This window comes from Cervus elaphus, chromosome 26 (assembly GCF_910594005.1).
Source record: "Cervus elaphus chromosome 26, mCerEla1.1, whole genome shotgun sequence".
In the NCBI taxonomy this organism is placed as follows: Eukaryota; Metazoa; Chordata; class Mammalia; order Artiodactyla; family Cervidae; genus Cervus; species Cervus elaphus.
The window spans coordinates 34,430,554-34,448,169 of record NC_057840.1 but is presented as its reverse complement, the minus strand read 5'-3'; the positions used below and the strand labels follow the sequence as shown (position 1 = coordinate 34,448,169).

At 45.0% G+C, this 17,616-nt stretch overlaps 1 protein-coding gene across 1 annotated transcript in view; it reads right to left on the bottom strand.

Moving 5' to 3' along the window:
- PLEKHG1 (pleckstrin homology and RhoGEF domain containing G1) overlaps positions 1-16,397 on the bottom strand; it is a 240,714-nt gene extending 224,317 nt beyond the window's left edge. Inside the window, exon 1 of the mRNA XM_043887987.1 lies at positions 16,153-16,397. The gene's annotated coding sequence lies outside the window, so the exon portion shown is untranslated. The remainder of the gene's footprint in view (positions 1-16,152) is intronic.
- Between the last annotated feature and the right edge of the window lie 1,219 nt (positions 16,398-17,616).

The following is a 17,616-nucleotide window of genomic DNA, read 5'->3' as shown; positions in this document are numbered from 1 at the left end:
GACCCTCAGAGGTTGCATGGAGGCAAGGGGTTACCAAGTGGATGTCAGCCCTCCCCGGGCCTCCCTGCCTCTATGCCCAGATTCTCTCTCTTCCTGTCCAGACTGGCGCTTTGGGTTTTCTCACTGTTCTGGTCCACTGTGCAGTGGGAAAGCAGGAACGGTTTTACTTCTTTACAATCCTACTGCCCTTCTGAGGGCCAATTTAAAGAGCTTTAACTTCTAATGAGAGTCCCTTGGACTGCAAGGAGATCAAACCAGTCCGTCCTAAAGGAACTCAACCCTGAATATTCATTGGAAGGACTGATGCTGAAGCTGAAGCTCTGATATTTTGGTCACCTGTTGTCAAGAGCATCATATTGCGAAAGGAGTACATCAAGGCTGAATATTGTCACCCTGCTTATTTAACTTATATGCTGAGTACATCATGCAAAATGCCAGGCTGGATGAAGCACAAGCTGGAAACAAGATTGCCAGGGGAAATATCAATAACCTCAGATATGCTGATGACACCACCCTTATGGCAGAAAGTGAAGAAGAACTAAAGAGCCTCTTGATGAAGGCGAAAGAGGAGAATGAAAAAGCTGTCTTAAAACTCAGCATTCAAAAAAACTAAGATCATGGCATCCAGTTCCATCACTTCATGACAAATAGATGGAGAAACAATGGAAACAGTGACAGATTTTATTTTCTTGGGCTCCAAAATCACTGCACATGGTGACAGCAGTCTTGAAATTAAAAGGTGTTTGCTCCTTGGAAGAAAAGCTATGACAAATCTATACTGCATATTAAAAAACAGAGATGTTACCTTGCCAACAAAAGTCTCTCTAGTTAAGGCTATAGTTTTTCCAATAGTCATGTATGGATGTGAGAGTTGGACTACAAAGAAACCTGAGTTCTGCAGAATTGATACTTTTGAATTGTAGTGTTGGAGAAGACTCTTGAGAGTCCCTTGGAGAACAAGGAAATCAAATCAGTCAATCCTAAAGGAAATCAATCCTAAATATTCATTGGAAGGACTGGTGCTGAAGCTCCAATACTTTGTTCACCTGTTGCAAACTGATTCATTAGAAAAGACCCTGATGCTGGGAAAGATTGAAGGCAGGAGGAGAAGGGGATGACAGAGGATGAGATGGTTAGATGGCATCACTGACTCAATGGACATGAGTCTGAGCAAACTCCAGGAGATGGTGAAGGGCAGAGAAGCCTGGTGTGCTGCGGTCCATGGGGTTGCAAAGAGTCGGACACAACTGAGTGAATGAACAACAACTTCAAAGTGGGGGAGGGGACACATGGGGAAACAGATGAAACAAGATTGGCAAAATGTTTATAATTGTTGAACTTGGAAGATGAGTACATGGGGGTTCATTATGCTAGTCTCTCTACTTGTGTTTATTTGGAAATTCCCTTAATTAGAAGATGCATTCCTCCCTCTATGGAGCTTTAAAGATAAACAATAATTCATGGTGTATCCATCAGGCAGATACATGTGCTAATCAGAAAAATAAAGCAGAGAAGGGAGATGCTGAGAGGAGGGTGGATGAATATAGTGTTTCTACACACAGGCAGCATTTATTTTATACACATAAATTAATAAAACCTGGATGAATTGATAACTGCATCAGGATAAGACCTTAATACACATGAAGTTCACATGAAGTTGAATACAATGATAATTAAAGATAATTTCTGAGAAAGATAAGAGCAATTTGAGTTTTCTGAAAGAAGCCCATTTCAAAGAAATGTTAATGAAAACAATGATGAATATTACTTAACTTCTCTCTATGTTAGAACTAGATGCTGCAAACATATTAAAGAATGATTGGCTTTGATCCTCATCACAACCCCAGAAGTTGGTACTGTTTCCTTCATCTGTAAGAGGCTGCCCCTAAGCTTAGGGAGGCTAAAAGTCTGTCCAAGGTTATGAAAACTCTAAGTGGTATAACCCAGTTTGAATCCAGGTAGCCCAGGACCAGAGTTTGCATGTTTAAGTGTCATCTGACACTGGCTATCTGGATGGATAAATAGCATCTGGATGAAGGAAGGGTGAAAGAGTAGACCTAAATATCCAGTAGTGCCTTGATATTTTCTGAGTGGTGCTGTGGATACTGTGCAAGAATAAGGCAGACGCAGGAGAACAGCCAAGAGTAAGGTTTTCTGGGCTGGATGGTGCTACAGCGCGGACACCACTGCAGGCAAGAGGCCCAGATGGACTTCCAAAGGAAGCTTCCTCTGAAGCCCAGGAGAATGAGGGCAGTGACAGAGGACGGAGGGAAGAGGGAGGTGGAGTCATAAGACAGGTTCTCCACCACTTCTATTCCAGCATACCCTCCCACCCATGTCCACATTCAACACCTTAAGTGCTGATCTCATTCTAGAACATAGTACAACAATATCAGACAATCAGAATTTACCTGACTCAGAGGCAAGAGATGGCAGCTGCCGAGGTGACAGTGATTTGTTTGAGAATAAAGCTTCTCTCTACACTGGGCATTGTTCTAAAACACTGCAAATGCAGCGTGAACAGCACAAGGCCTCTCTTCTCATGATGAACAGACAAGAAACAAATATATCCTTTGTTATGTGTTCATGAATGCCAGGCATACAGATGAAGTAGGGTACGAAGGCTACAACCTCCAAGGTGTTGGCTTCCTGTCTTCTGGAGTGCCATCAGGAAGACTTTGATAAGGGCGCTCTTGAGTGGGGGCGAAGAGAATTGAGTCAGCAAAGCTTTGATTCCCAGGCAGAGGGCATGAAAACAGTCCAAGGCTGGGGCCTGTTGGGTGTATCTGGGGCCAACGGAGAGGCCAGTGAGCTGGGTCAGGGTGACCATGTGGGGATCGGCAGGGACCCCACTGGGGAGGGGCTTGGAGGCTGTTCCATGGATTGGCTTTGGACTCTGAATGGAACAGGGAATCATTAGAGATGTTTGAATTAGGATCCTTTGGACTGGTGTGTGGGAAAGAAAGAGTAGGGGGCAACAAGACTGAGCCAGGAGACCAGTTAGGAACCTATTGCACTAAGCCAGGGAGACAGAAGAGACGGGCTGGACCAGGTGGGTGTGGAAAAGACCATGAGAAGTCCTAGGATTCTGGATGTTTTGGAGGAAGAGCCCAGTCTGACTCTGGATTGGACCTGAAATATGAGAGGAGGAATGTGACCACAGAAACACCAAAGGATCTCTACCTGAAGCCCCTCCCCTTTATTTCCTACCTTTTAGCTTCACAACTCAGCATTCAGGGTCTTAGTTTCCCTACCAGGGATCGAACCTATGTCTCCTGCAGTGGAAGCATGGGGTCTTAACCACTGGACCACCAGGGAAGTCCCTTTCCCTGAGACTTTTCTCTCCACTCGAGGCTCTACCTTCAACCTTTCCGTTGGGTTAAGCCATTAGGAGATGCCTCTGTGACAATGTATTCACTGGTCAGATTTGTCCTCTAGATACATCAATCCATGCTGGCTCAGCAGGCATGCTAATGGGCTAGGTAAGAGAGAAGCGTCTCATAGGATGGAAAGGGGGCATGAAGAGGTGAACGTGGATGGAGAGCTATTTAGGAAGTCACTGCTAACAGACTGGACAAGGCACGAAAGGAAGGAAAATGACTTACTCTGACCAAAGAATTGTGGGGCTATTAACTAAGAATTGGAAAAGGAGGGAAAAGAAAAACAACCCCAGGAAGTTAGAGGTGGGTCTGGAAATGGAGATTATGAGCCCAGCTCTGGGTGGGTGACTTGGAATCAATTGTGCAAAAGCCAACAGATAAATCCCAGAAGGAGTGTGAATAAGAGTGGGAGGCTCAGACAGGCTGCTGCACGGTTTTTCTCTGAATTTATTTTGAAACACAATAGGGCCTCACTATCAGAGCTAGGAAATTTAAGTCAGAACATTTTGAGAGCTATTTCATTTGATTATTTTCTAATAAGAGTAGTAACTAAAACTAGGCTACCAGAATCCATTTCCTTTTGACACGAAGCAATGTGAAAGACCAGTCTTAATCAACTAAATTTACAAAGAACAGAGCAATTACTATACCATTTTAAAATAACACTTAACAATGTGGTTTAGCTATATTCATCTTTTTTTCCAGTAAGAATGCTAAATTCAGAATATGAGAATAGTAAATATAGACTTTTCAAATTTGGTTTTACATTTCTAAGCTTCAAGGTGGTAAACTAGAGTTAAGGTTTTCCTCCAAAACCCCCATACTCGGACTGAACATCAAACTTCTCATGTGCATTTCCCAGTGGAAATAGACACCTGGACCCAACTTCAGGTCAAACAGTTGGGTGTGCCAGTGACCATGCTCTCCATCTGGAACACAAAGCTGAAACTTGGCCACCTGATGTGAAGAGCTGACTCCGTTGAAAAGACCCTGATGCTGGGAAAGATTGAAGGCGGGAGGAGAAGGGGACGACAGAGGATGAGATGGTTGGATGGCATCACTGACTCAATGGACATGAGTTTGAGTAGGCTCCAGGAGTTGTTGATGGACAGGGAGGCCTGGTGTGCTGAAGTCTATGGGGTCACAAAGAGTTGGACATGACTGAGCAACTGAACTGAATTGTGCCCCTAGAGACTCACAACCTACCAAAGGGTCTGGAGTGCCCTCTGCCCGCCATGCATAAGAAGGCATAGGTATAGGGTTGGAGTAGGGCTGATAGTCAGTCAGTCTAGAAATGCATTATCAGTCACTCACCTGACTCGGAACATCAGAAAGACTTCTGAGCACCTCAATTTCTCTAATGTTGTTCCTATTTCAGAATAAGCATTGCTGAGTTTCCAAGTGTCCTGCAAACCAGGGTAAGGCAGACCACGGACCTACATATTCATAAAGTACCACATGAAGCACAAACACTACAGGTTTTAAACCAGTAGCTACTGGATTTCTCTTACAGAAAATCTTTGGAACAAAAACATCTTTCTGCAGAACGTTTTCTGAAGTGTTCATGAGAGCTCCTCTGGATCTCTCCAACGGGGCTCCTTCTCTTTGCTTTTTCTCTTCTTTCCTTTTCTTCTCTTTTTTGTTCTTTCCTTCCCCCTTCTTCCTCTTCTTCTTGGTCCTTCTCCAAATATTTAGCCACCTACTCAAAATTTCTTTTCTTCAATTCATTTGTGAAAAACAGAGATTTTTGCCCAGACTTCTTAAAAGCTCATCTCAACTAGTAAAAGGGAAAACTGTTTTGTTCAAACACTTGCCTTCAAGGAGCCAGTGGTCTAGTGAGGGAAGGCAGACAACTAATGGCTACAAGCAACACCAAATTCTAGAAGGGAGGCGGGTGTGGGGAGGTGAGCTTGTCCATCATGGCTTCAGGGAGAGCATCCTTCACGGTCACGTGGTGCTTTAATTACTTTATTTATGGGAGCCGAAAGAGAGAGAGTCAAGGCTATGGTTTTTCCAGTAGTCATGTATGGATGTGAGAGTTGGACTATAAAGAAGGCTGAGCACCAAAGAATTGATGCTATTGAACTGTGGTGTTGGAGAAGACTCTTGAGAGTCCCTTGGACTGCAAGGAGATCCAACCAGTCCATCCTAAAGGAAATCAGTCCTGAATGGTCATTGGAAGGACTGATGTTGAAGCTGAAACTCCAATACTTTGGCTACCTGATGCGAAGAGCTGACTCATTGGAAAAGACCCTGATGCTGGGAAAGATTGAAGGTGGGAGGTGAAGGGGACGATGGAGGATGAGATGGTTGGATGGCATCACCGACTAAATGGACATGAGTTTGAGTAAACTCCAGGAGTTGATGATGGACAGGGAGGCCTGGCGTGCTGCAGTCCATGGGGTCACAAAGAGTCAGACACGACTGAGCGACTGAACTGAACTAAACTGAACTTAAGGAGAAAGGGCAATGGAAGTAGGAGACGGAGACTGGCTGGTAAGCAGGTAGGTTGAAGCAAATAACACAGGCCATGCTGCTCCCTGAGTCCCACAAAGTCCTTCTCCTTCAGCTGCACCATCTTGGCCGACATTCCAGTTCTGAATCAACCTGCAGCCCCCACCCCAACCTCTGCACCGTCTCTGTACCACTTCTCTGTAGCACTGCTCCCAACTGAATGATCAGTAATCAGATTCTGTCACTCCCCTGCACCATGCCCTCCACTGGCTTTGCATCATGTTTTCAAAAGAAAAAAAAAAGAAAACCTTTTTATTTTGTATTAGGGTATAGTCAGTTAACAAACACTAGTGGCAAAGAACCCACCTGCCAATGCAGGAGTCATAAGAGACTCAAGTTTGATCCCTGGGTTGGGAAGATCCCCTGGAGGAGGGCATGGCAATCCACTCCAGTATTCTTGCCTGGAGAATCCCCATGGACAGAAGAGCCTGGCAGGCTACAGTTCACAGGGCCGCAGAGAGTTGAATGTGAATGAAGCGACTTAGCACGAACGCATATAGTTGATTAACAGTGTTGTGATAGTTTTAGATGAACAGTGAAGGGATTCAGCCATACATATATATGTATCCACTTTTAAGCCACAGTAAAGACCTTCAGTGTTATACAGAGCTATGAGATCTGGGCTCTGTCTCCCTCTTCACCTTCACCTCTCTTTCTTCTGCCCCCACCTCCCTTGTTCATATACACAGCCTGCTTTTCTTTTCTAAGAACTCACAGAATTTACTCCTCTCCTAGGGCCTCCATACTTATTTTTTTCCTCCCTGTTTGTCTAGAATGTTCTTCCCTCATATCTTAAGGTCCACTTTTCAAGGACCAGCTCAGATAGGCCTTTCAGATCACCCAGCAAATGGCAAGCCACTAGCCCTCCCCTCTCCGCCACATATTTCCCTTTTTTCTTTAAAGCGCTCAACACATAGTGTTTTTCCCTTCATTCCAGATTTGGCCTGTTCTGTTCATCACTGTATCCCCAGAATTTAGAAAACTGTATTTGTTGATATGCTCATTCTAATCTGAATTTCCAAGTGCAATGTGTACTGTGTCTCTACTACAGTAAAAAACAACAGAACAAAGTGTTCCTCATCCCTCTCTCTTATCCCTGCCTCAGGACAAAGGCTGTCTTCTACCACTGAAATGTTTTTTCTCAGTTATTTTCATGTTGGTTTATTGTTCCAGATGTCTAGTAGCGGGGAATAAAACTGAAGTGTTTCACCCAGTAAACACAGTAAAAGAGCCACTATTTATCAAGGGTTTATTATGTATGGGGTGCCATATATACATTATGCATTCAAGCCTCACAATATCTTTATTATATGGTTTTACCCCTAGGTTAGCAGGCATTTTCAAATAACATTCAAATGACATACACAGACTGCCTAATTTCAGACTATTCCCACATTTCAACTCAATATTCAGACCTTAGAAAAACAAACTTATCTCTCCTATGCACACCATTTTCCCCATAATTAATGGCACAGAAACTGGCATTACAATAAGTAAGCAAAGAAATGGACTTCCTAGGTAGTACAGTAGTAAAGAATCCACCTGCCAATGCAGGAGACGCAAGAGACTCGGGTTCAAACCCTGGGTTGGGAAGATCCTCTGGAGGAGGAAATGTCAAGCCATTCCAGTATTCTTGCCTGGAAAATTCCATGGACAGAGGATCCTGGTGGGCCCCAGTCCGTGGGGTCGCAGAGGATCTGACATGACTGAGCAACTGAGTTCGTGTGTGCGCGCACACACACACACACACTCACACAAGCAAAGAAAGCAGAAAAGTATTAGATTTGACTGTGATGTCTGTTATGCATATAGAAGCATCAAGTAAGAATTTTCTCTTTTAAGAGCATAGTATTTTGTTTCTGAACATTTGCAAAGTATGTTTTCTGCTCATATTTGTAAACCAAAGCCAAGGGTATTTTTTAGAATAGTTGCTGCTAGCTATTCTGTCTTTACCTAGTACAGAAATGTGCTCTCTTCTTCATTTGGTAAGAAGGTAAAAACAAACATCTTTTAACTTCCTCTGTGGAAATTTAGAGTCTCATATCTTGACGTGTTAGATTATTCAGTGAAATAAGTCTCTTTCTGCTCTTCAGGGAGATTCTGGATTCTGAAAGGTATGGCCATTATAGCACTCATCACAACTTAATTTTTAGAACGTCATAGTATTTGCTTTCCTAACAGGATAAGAAGAAAGAAAGGAAGGAAGGAACAGAGTTTCCAAATAATGACACCTGGAAGAAGTCATCTGGATTCCAACTTGCTAGAGGTAATTCATCCTTGTGCTTAGTACACCCATGGGCCAAAGCGGGTCCACAGGCCACAAAACGTTATTTGCACATTGTTTTCCTTGCCATTTTAGTGTCAAGATCAGATACCATTAAATATTGTGATTAAGTGCCAATTCCTTAGAGTTTAAACAACTGTTAAAGAAGAGAAGGGGAAAGAAGCATTTATCTCATATAGATATTGAAGAAAAGTGGAAAAAAGCCAAGACCACCGAGAGTTTGTTCCATAACTATATTGCAAAGCTTGCAAATGTCTCCCAAAGCACTTTCCTAGATACAGCCAATCCTCATCAGCCCATCTGGGCGCCCATTTCCCATCCTGTTCCCTGCTCATCTCATCACCCTTCCAGCCTCACCCTCATTAGTTCTTAGCAAGTTATTCTCTTAAAACTGATATATGATGGGAAGGGCATGAGGGAATGGAAAGATTTTCCTTCTTTTTTGTTTTTAATTTGTATTTTATATTGGAGTATGATTATATAGTTGATTTACAATGTTGTGTTGGCTTCAGGAGTAGAGCAAAGTGATTCAGTTATGCATATACGTGTGTCTATTCTTTTTCAAATTCTTTTCCCATTTAGGTTATTGCAGAATATTGATCAGAGTTCCCTGTATTATGCAGTAGGTCCTTGTTTGTTAACTATTAGTTTGTTTAACTAATAGTTTGTTAACTATTTCAACTATAGTAGTGCAAGTCAACCCCAAACTTTCAAAGAGTCTTCTTTAAAAAAATTCACTTTTAAAGTCTAAGTCAGTTTGGGGGAGAATGGATACATGTATATGCATGGCACAGTCCCTTGGCTGTCCACCTGAAACTATCACAACATTGTTAATTGGCTAGACTCCAATATAAAATAAAAAGTAAAAAATATTAAGTCTATGTCTCCTCTAACTTCCTCCTCTGCCCCCTACTCAGTAATCCTGTATCCTGGATTTTGATTCTTATGCTTCATAATTCATATTCTTAGTTGATTCAAATTTTTAAAAGTGTGAGACAGATGAATGTTTAAACTGCAAGCTGTATCAGACGAGCAACCATATCTTCCTTTGAAGGAGCTGTAATATTTTAGTGCAACACAGATGCTTAACCTAATAACAGGTTTACTTGGTTAAAGGGAACAAACACAGGATCGTATATTTATGCCCCAGATTACAGTTTTTTCCTCTCTCCCAGCACATCAGAGAAGCACAGATGTTAGTGTCTGAGGACTGCCTATATAATCACACGGCCCCGGGAAGCACGGGGAACTCAGATCAGTGCCCACCCGCGTCCTCGTGGCCTCACACCTTCACACACCCCTCCCACCTCCACCAGCTTTCCAGTCATAGGTTGGAGACAGCCTGAAATCACCCTGAGGCCAGATGGTGGTTAATACGCATCCCCGGAACGCCTACAAACAGCCTTTCCTTTGCATCTCCTTGTTTCCAACGACTCCTGTTGCAGCCGGAGTTGCGGTGGGTCCTGAAGAACTCCTAGAGCACGAGGGCTTCAGTCCCAGGAGAAGACGGGGGAGGACGTGGCTGGGAGGGAGTAAGCTCTGCACTTGCTTCCTCCAGGCCAGGGCTGACAGACTCCTCCCCACCGGGCAGGGAGAGGGTGGAAGCTGCTGACAGACTCCAGGCGGACAGAAGGAAAGGCACGCTCCCCACATGTGGGGGACCCGCAAGCCGACATGTGCACAGGCCTTGAGTGACATGTTGAAATTAAAATCAAAACAGCATGAAAGCACACTTTATTAAAGCTAGAAATAGCCGGGTATTGTCAAAGCTCCCATTGAGTCATCCATGCAGAAGCTGAGACCTTGGACAGCTGGGGAGAGCTGGGGCGGGCTCCGGACTGGGTTCAGAAAAAGATCTGGACGAGGGACCAGAGTGTACAGGGTGGTCAGAAAGCAAAGATTTCAGCAGTTCGTTTTGCTCTGAGCAGGAAGGAGGGAGTGGGGAGAGAAGAGGACACTGCCTGGACTTTGAAAGCGTAGGGACTTGCCAGAGGAGGGGAAGGCGGTGGCTCTAAAGGGAGCCTTCCCCCCATTTCATTATCACAGAGGACCTGCTTGGTTAGAGGAACGATCGGTCCCTTGGGATACAGAGGAGGGGCGTATTAATGTTCAATTAAATCTGGGAAACAGAAGGAAGCAAGCTCCAGCTAATGCCTTTGCAGCCCTTAGGATGGCATTGCTATGCATTAAAGATTCACACATTAAAGGGCATGGCAACCCACTCCAGTATTCTTGCTTGGAGAATCCCACGGACAGAGGAACCTGGCGGGCTACAGTCCACAGGGTCGCAGAGTCAGACACAACTGAAGTGACTTAGCACACATGCCCGCACTCAGTGGGTACTTACTGAGCACTAATATTAATACCCTTATTGGTGCTAAGATGTACATTTTTTACAACTTATAGGAGACTGTCAATTTTACTGACAGAATTTTTTCTTAATGATGTATTAAAAAAAGTATTTTCAAAAGTATCTTAGATTAGATGAAATAGGGACTCATCAATATCACTAAGGTTGCAGTTCAAACCCTGCCTTCTCTGACAGGCTTCCTGAAACACCAATCTAAGGTGACCCATCCCTCATCCCGCCTTCTCCCCACTTCCTGATCACATCTCTGTGCAAACCGTGGCTCTTGTATTCACTGCTATGCCCAGAGCAGGACTGAACATCATTCCAGGTACAGCAGGTTCTCAATAAATGACTATGGATTGAACAAAAGTTGCCATTTACTAAGCCACTACTACATGTCAGACTCTGAACTAAATGCTTTTCACAGAAAAAAAAAAAAAAAATCTCCTTTATTCCTAGCAATTGAGAGGTCTTATTCTTGACTTGAAAGATGGGGCAGCAGGTGAAGTGGAGAAACCAGGACTAGATGTCAGCTCAGCCTCACTTCAAGTCCAGACACATCAGCGCCATGCTATACTTGGAATCACATACAAAGCCTGGAAACAGTTCTGATTCAGTGACTGGTCCACAGACATAAGACAAGATCCCCGAAGCTACAGAGAGGAATAAAACGGTCCCCGCAACCTTGAAGGGTAATGTGTGTCCATTGGGGATCACTACATTTCTCTGTCCTTCTACTTGAGTCACATATAAAGTCCTGTGTTAGCACAGAGATTCAGAGGCCCATGTTTCTCCCCAGGAAGATCAGAAAGAGATATATAGTTAAACTTTGTATGGAAGGATCCCACCTTTGGTGAGAGACAGCACAGCCCATCTAGGGCTCTGCAAGTCTTCTTGGATGAGAGGGCCATAGAGTATACATGGGAAGGTACTAGAAGAAAATAGAACACAAGGGCCTTGGCTGCCATCCTAGTGGGTGTGAACTTTATTTCATGTCATCAGTGAGCCTCATCAATGACCTGCTTCTTTGAGGAATTTACTACATCCCAGCTGAACTCCTCTGCCTGTTCCATACCTCACCCAAGACTGGATGTTGAAATCTGGTGCTGAGAATCCTGTCAACTGATCACTGTCTAACAGAGACTTCTAAGCCGAGTGAAAAGAGCAAATAAAGAAGGGTGACTGGAAAAAAAATATTAACATAGGAGATTTGATTATAAGCCAGTCTACAGCCAGACAGCTTAGATAGAGCCTATGGCATTTGTCATTTTGGGAATGATAGTTCAAACAGAATATTTCATTTAGAACAGAAGTGGAAAACAATGGCTGTCATAGATTTTTTTTTTTTCCTTTTTTGGTTTACTAACATTTATTTAGGTTTCCAGTGAAAAAGCTTATCCTGTATGGCTTTCAAGCAAAGGCTGGTTTTTAAATATTTAAAGTTTAACCAGGCTTATGTAAACAACCAGTCCCCCCTTCTACAAATCAAAGAATATACGATGGGGATACACATGGACCACTAAGCCTGAAACACTATCTGGCTCTTTACAGGAAAAAGTCCACCACCCCATGATCTAGAACTTCTCCTCCTCCTCTCATCCATCTTTATTTAGACTCAAGTCATTTAAGTCAGTGTTTAATGTGACTGGACACAGAATGGACAATGGTAAGATCTATTTGCCACTTCAAACATTAGAGCCAGTTGAATGGTGTAATGACATTGATTTACTGATTCCTTTTATGAGAATTCTAAATCTCCATCATTATTACACTCACACCCATTTCAACTTTGATATTTTAAAAAGATGTCCTTCTCACACTTAAGGGCTTGCTAGCTTTTGGCCAAATGCTGCAGTGGTTTGATCCTCCTAATGCTGGTGATAAGCGGTTTCTACAGGCTCGGCAGCACCCTGGTCATTAAAGCTTACCCAAACAGCTTTCTTAATTAAAGACATCGGTTTAGTACATCCAGTGGGCGTAGCTGGAACCTTTGTAAAATTTAGCCTAACATTAGCACTCCTCAAGTTTCCCTTCCTCTGGGTTTATATGGGAAGGGGAAAAGCAGACGAGAGTTAGGGACTTTTTGTATCCATGAATCCAGCCTACTTTTGCTTTCCATCCAACAGTAATTCAATATTTACCAAAAGGAGATGTTTAGGGTTGGAAATTTTTACAAGCCTTGCATCTCGGCAGAGAAACATTTTTGGGTACTTTTGTACCCAAAAGATTGAAAAGATATTCCAATATGACTCGATTATGGAAACTATGCTAGACTGACCAGCACCTCCTTATCCCTGGGATGGGGATCACTCAGGCATCCAGGAAGTTGTTCCACAGCATCTGGATGACCTGGGGCCTAGTTACTCTGACAGCAAACCCAGGCCCCCTTGCTGGGATGGCCAGCCTATATTTCTATCATCTCTGCTAAAGCATCTGTTGCTTTTCATCAGCACAAGCAACATGAAGCAGAGCCTGTAGTCCTCTCATAATTACTTGAAAGCGGGCCTTGCAGTCAGTAAGTTCTCCTTGGCACAGACGCCCATGGCCCTGAATGCCCAAATGGTTTGGAGTCAGCTCTTCATTCTATAAAGCAAGATTGATGTACATTGTGAAGAAACACTAATACTTGAGAAGCCTGCCACACACGAGTACTAGCTTGCTTAGGGTCTTTGTCTATAAAATATTTCTATTCCCATTCCTACTTAAACAATGAATATTTTGATTTGGAATCCATGTTCTTTTTAGGTCAAAAGAGGCAAGGGACTTTTTTTTTTTCTTTCCTGAAACAAAGAATCATTGCATTTAATTTAAAATATGCCCCCATGCCATCACCATTTCTAGGTAGTACAGTTCCAGACCAAGAGACATGAACATGAGTTAAATCACAGCTCTTCCAGTTGAGAGTTGTGTAATCACCAGGAAAATCACTCACTCCTGGGACTTGGTTTATCAACAGCAGTCATCTTAGAAGCATACAATGTGTCCAACACTTAACTATAGTACCACCTAAGAAGGAAGAAGGCTTACCATTTCCTAAATTGACAGAGGAAGGAATGAGCAAAGGTCAGATAATCCAGAGAGAATGATCAACTATGACTGTTACAGTTTCTCAATTATAAAAGAATCTACATCTACAGAATTTCCTTAGAGGGATCAAGGTCAAAGTGCTATTGAGCAAATGATACACAGGCCAACTTAGTTTCTGAGCACTTGTTCTTAAACACCAGTGCTGTCCCAAATCTTTAAGATGTAGGGGCTGGGCTAGATCTTCCAAGAGCCATTTTAGTTTTACTATTCCATGGATATAATTTGCCTGCAGGAGGATTCAAAGATGGCAACTAGGTGAAAGATCAGCTATTCATGGGGAAAGGTGGGGGGTTAAAGAAATCTGTGAAAAGTGGACTGCAGCGTTGAAGAATCAGAGCGTAGATCCAGGAATCACTTCCAGTTTACTAAGGGCTCAAAAGATTTAGTGCTGCTCAAGCATTTCCCACATTTATGTGTCAGACTACAAATCATTAAATCTAATTAAGTCACTTAATAAAAATCATAGCCTCAAAGGAGGAGAAAAAAACAGTACTGGTTATTCTCGCTTTTGAAAATTTACACTGCCACTTCCTCTTGATTTGTTAAAAGGTGACCATTGAACCTTTTTGAAGCACAGATTGAGTCTCCCAGGGAAATATTTGTTTGCATTTGGTACCATCATCCATATTAAAGTCACTGAAGGAAGCCGGTGCCCATTGTGAAGATGGAGATAAGCAGGAAAAAACCATCAAGGGAAGCAGGATTCGGGCATGGATCTGACTGCTAGGTAGCTGTTTCTCACTGTGCTTTGCCCTTCAGCAGAAAGCTTCAGGGAGCAGCTCCACCAGGAAAAAGGAAGGTCACGAGGTGACAGCTGTTGATGACCTAATGAGGATGGGACCAAAGAGGGGAGAGAACTCTGGGGAAATGTTTCTTCAGGTGGCTTGGCAGCTCAGACACAAGGCTTCAAATAGGACTAAGAGCAACATGAGGAACTGGAAAGTCAGACTCAAGGATGGTAAAGGACCATAATACCAAACCATCCCTTTTGGATCTAAGTCTTAAATATAGTAGACCAAATAAGTACTGCTTACTGGGGAGGGGCGGCAAGGAGTGAGCTTGAAACTTCAGAAACTGCCTGGTTTCTCTAAATCATTTCTTAAGGGAGGAAGCCAAGGCCACCCGAGGTGGAGCCGCTTGCTCCGGTCTGACTTGGCAAAGAGGAAATTAGGATGGAGTTTCTTACTCCCAGACACGATGGGCCTGGAAGTGTTTTAATAGTGTTTAATCAAAATCCAAAGCCTGTAAATTCTTTAAAAGTATGCCAACCACAGAAATCGAGCAGCCCGACGCTGATTTTAACACTTGATCACTATTTTTACGGCATTACACAATCTATCTAGGCCTGGGATTCTGTTCGAAGACGAATCTGACCCAGAGTCAACATGCTGGTCTCCTGGTTTAAATAGGAAACACAAGCAAGTTCTGTATCCAGTCGTCGGAAAACCCCCAAACCACTCTCTCTCTCTCTGTGACTGACCTTCTCTTGGGTGATGCTGGCTGCAAACAGCCTTCCCCCAGACTCACCCTCTACAATTTCAAAAGTATGTGCAGTAGCCATGGCCACCTGAGGGTGGTACAAAGGGAGGGTTAAGGACCAGAACTTAATGAAATACCTGCCCTACAAGCAAGACTCCACCGGAGCATTTAAAAAGCCATCCACCTCATTGTTTGCCGTAAGCTCAATGAAATGCCACGGCTTAACGACTTTCCCCAAAAGTCCTTAGGCTTCTGGTTTAACAACTAGACTCTCACTAAAGGACACAAAGGCTGGGAGAGCGGGCTGCGGGCATCACCGCAAACCCCGGCGGCCCTCCGAGACCAGGACCGTCGACAAAGTCCCCGTGGACCAGGGGTTACATTGATCGCCGTGATGGACCGGCCACCGGCTTCGACCCCAAGCCCCCCTGCACGTCCCCTCCACCGCCCCCCGCCCCAGGAAATATCTGCAGAGCTGGGGCACCGAGGCTCTATCTACAAAGGCTGGGACCCTCCAAACCAAACGCGCCACAGAGCCGGGGCCTCCGACTCCCACAGCGGTCCACCGTCCGGGGGGCCAGGAGCGGGTACCCGCGGCGGGAGCGGACCGAGGGCGGAGGGCGCTCGGGTCCCGTTCTCGGACTGTCCGGTTCGAGTTGCAGGGTTGACTTGGTAACAGTCCCGAGCGCACTGAGGAATCTCTTCTCCAAGGAGCGAACGCTCCGGCCCCCGCGGCTGCGGATGGAGGGCGGGGAGCACGGGGGCTCGGGGCCGAACCCCCGGAGTCGGGCGGTGGCGGCCGCGGGTCGCCCCCTCCAGGCGGTGGTGGGCAGCGGCGGGCCGGGGCCGCGGCGGCGGGGCGCTCCCCCAACCCCGTTGGCCCCCATCCGGGAGGGAGCGCGCGGGGAACAGGAACCCGGCACCCCGGTCCGCTCGCCTCCACCTGCGGATCTGGGGCGCCCCCCGGGTCCCCCTCCCGTCCCTCCTATCCCGGCGTTCCCGGCCGCGCGGTCCCATTCCTGGAAAAGGACCCGGTGTCCAGCGAAAGGGACACTTACCCGGGGAGGGCCGGCTGCCGGCGCGGGCCCCGCTCGCAGGTCGGCCAGGGGAAGGTGCGGCTGCTCTGCGCCGGCTGCGGCGCCAGCCGAGCGCCCTGCACCGCCGCCCGGCTCGGACTTCCTCTTCCTCGCGCTCGGCCCCGCCGCTCGGCCGCGCTCCCCGCTCGCCGGCCGCGCCCCGGCCCGCCCCTCCCGGCGCAGGGTTGCGGGCCTCGTCGCCGCGAGCAGCGGATCTTGGGTCCCTCCTCCCCTCGACCCGGGCGAGCACGGCGGGGAGGAGCGGGAGAAAGAGAAAGAGATTGAGCACTTGGACTTGTCTCTGGAGGGTAGCCAAACAGAGCAGTCAAATTACAGCCCCTGGGGGGAAAAATTACAAAAAAAAAAAAAAAAAAAAAATCCCTGCTACCGTTTTCGCAGACACATCACTTTTCTTCATTTTCCGGGATCCTCGGGTTTAGCTTTCTTTTGAACTTGATACTTTGCATATGATTTTGTAAAAAAAAAAAAAAAGTACCCTAAATAATTCTTTTAGTTAGACATTTTAGTGTTAACACAGAAGCTCTGGGGCAATCTTATGGACGGAGGGAGGAAGCTCGCTGTTTTTCAGGTGTCATTACTCTAATCACCTCAGTTAATGTACCAACTAACCTTCGCTTAGAGAAAGTAAAAGTGAAAAAAGAAGGCCAAGAAGACTAACCTTTGAAATAACGAGAGAGGTGTTAAAGGTCCCAGCTGTGTGTGTAGTGAGATGATAACTTGAGTCGAAGGTGCCTAAGGTGACCGTCAAAGGCAAGCAGTGATTTCCCAACACTCATTTCCTTTTCAAGGCAGCCATATGTATTTGCCTGTTGAGTCCATTAGATTTGTAAGAATGCACTCTTACATGATTTGTTCACAGACTTTCAGTTTTAGCAGTTAGAAGCTGTGTGACCTTAAGAAAATTATGTGACCTCCCTGTGCCTCAGTTTCCTCATCTGTAAAATGGGGATAATGAGGATAGTGCCTGCCTCACAGAGTTGCTTCTTGTGATTTCAATAAGGCAATTTCCAGGAAGGGTTTAGAAGGTTCCTGGCACACTTGCTGGATAAATGTTAGCTATTATTGTTGATTTCCCCCTTTTATCTGCTCTGATGCATGTATGGAAATTACCATAAAGATTTGAAATAAAATAAGGTTTTGAGCCACAGAGCCACACAGTGTCACAGTTCTCTCCCTACAACGTGCACTTTATATTCTGTTTTACAATTTATTTTGTCTTCACAACTGACTTGTATTATCTCAAGCCATGAGGCTGGGTTATGCTCCGGGTACATTTACCACGGAAGATTTGCAGTGCAACTCAAACAGATTTTTGCCATCTTCAAAGCACTGTTTCAGTTGATCTTGCAGTACCCTTGTTATGTCGGCAGGACAGGTGTTAGTGTCCTTTCACAGAATGTGGAGACTCGGCAGCCTGAACCAGAC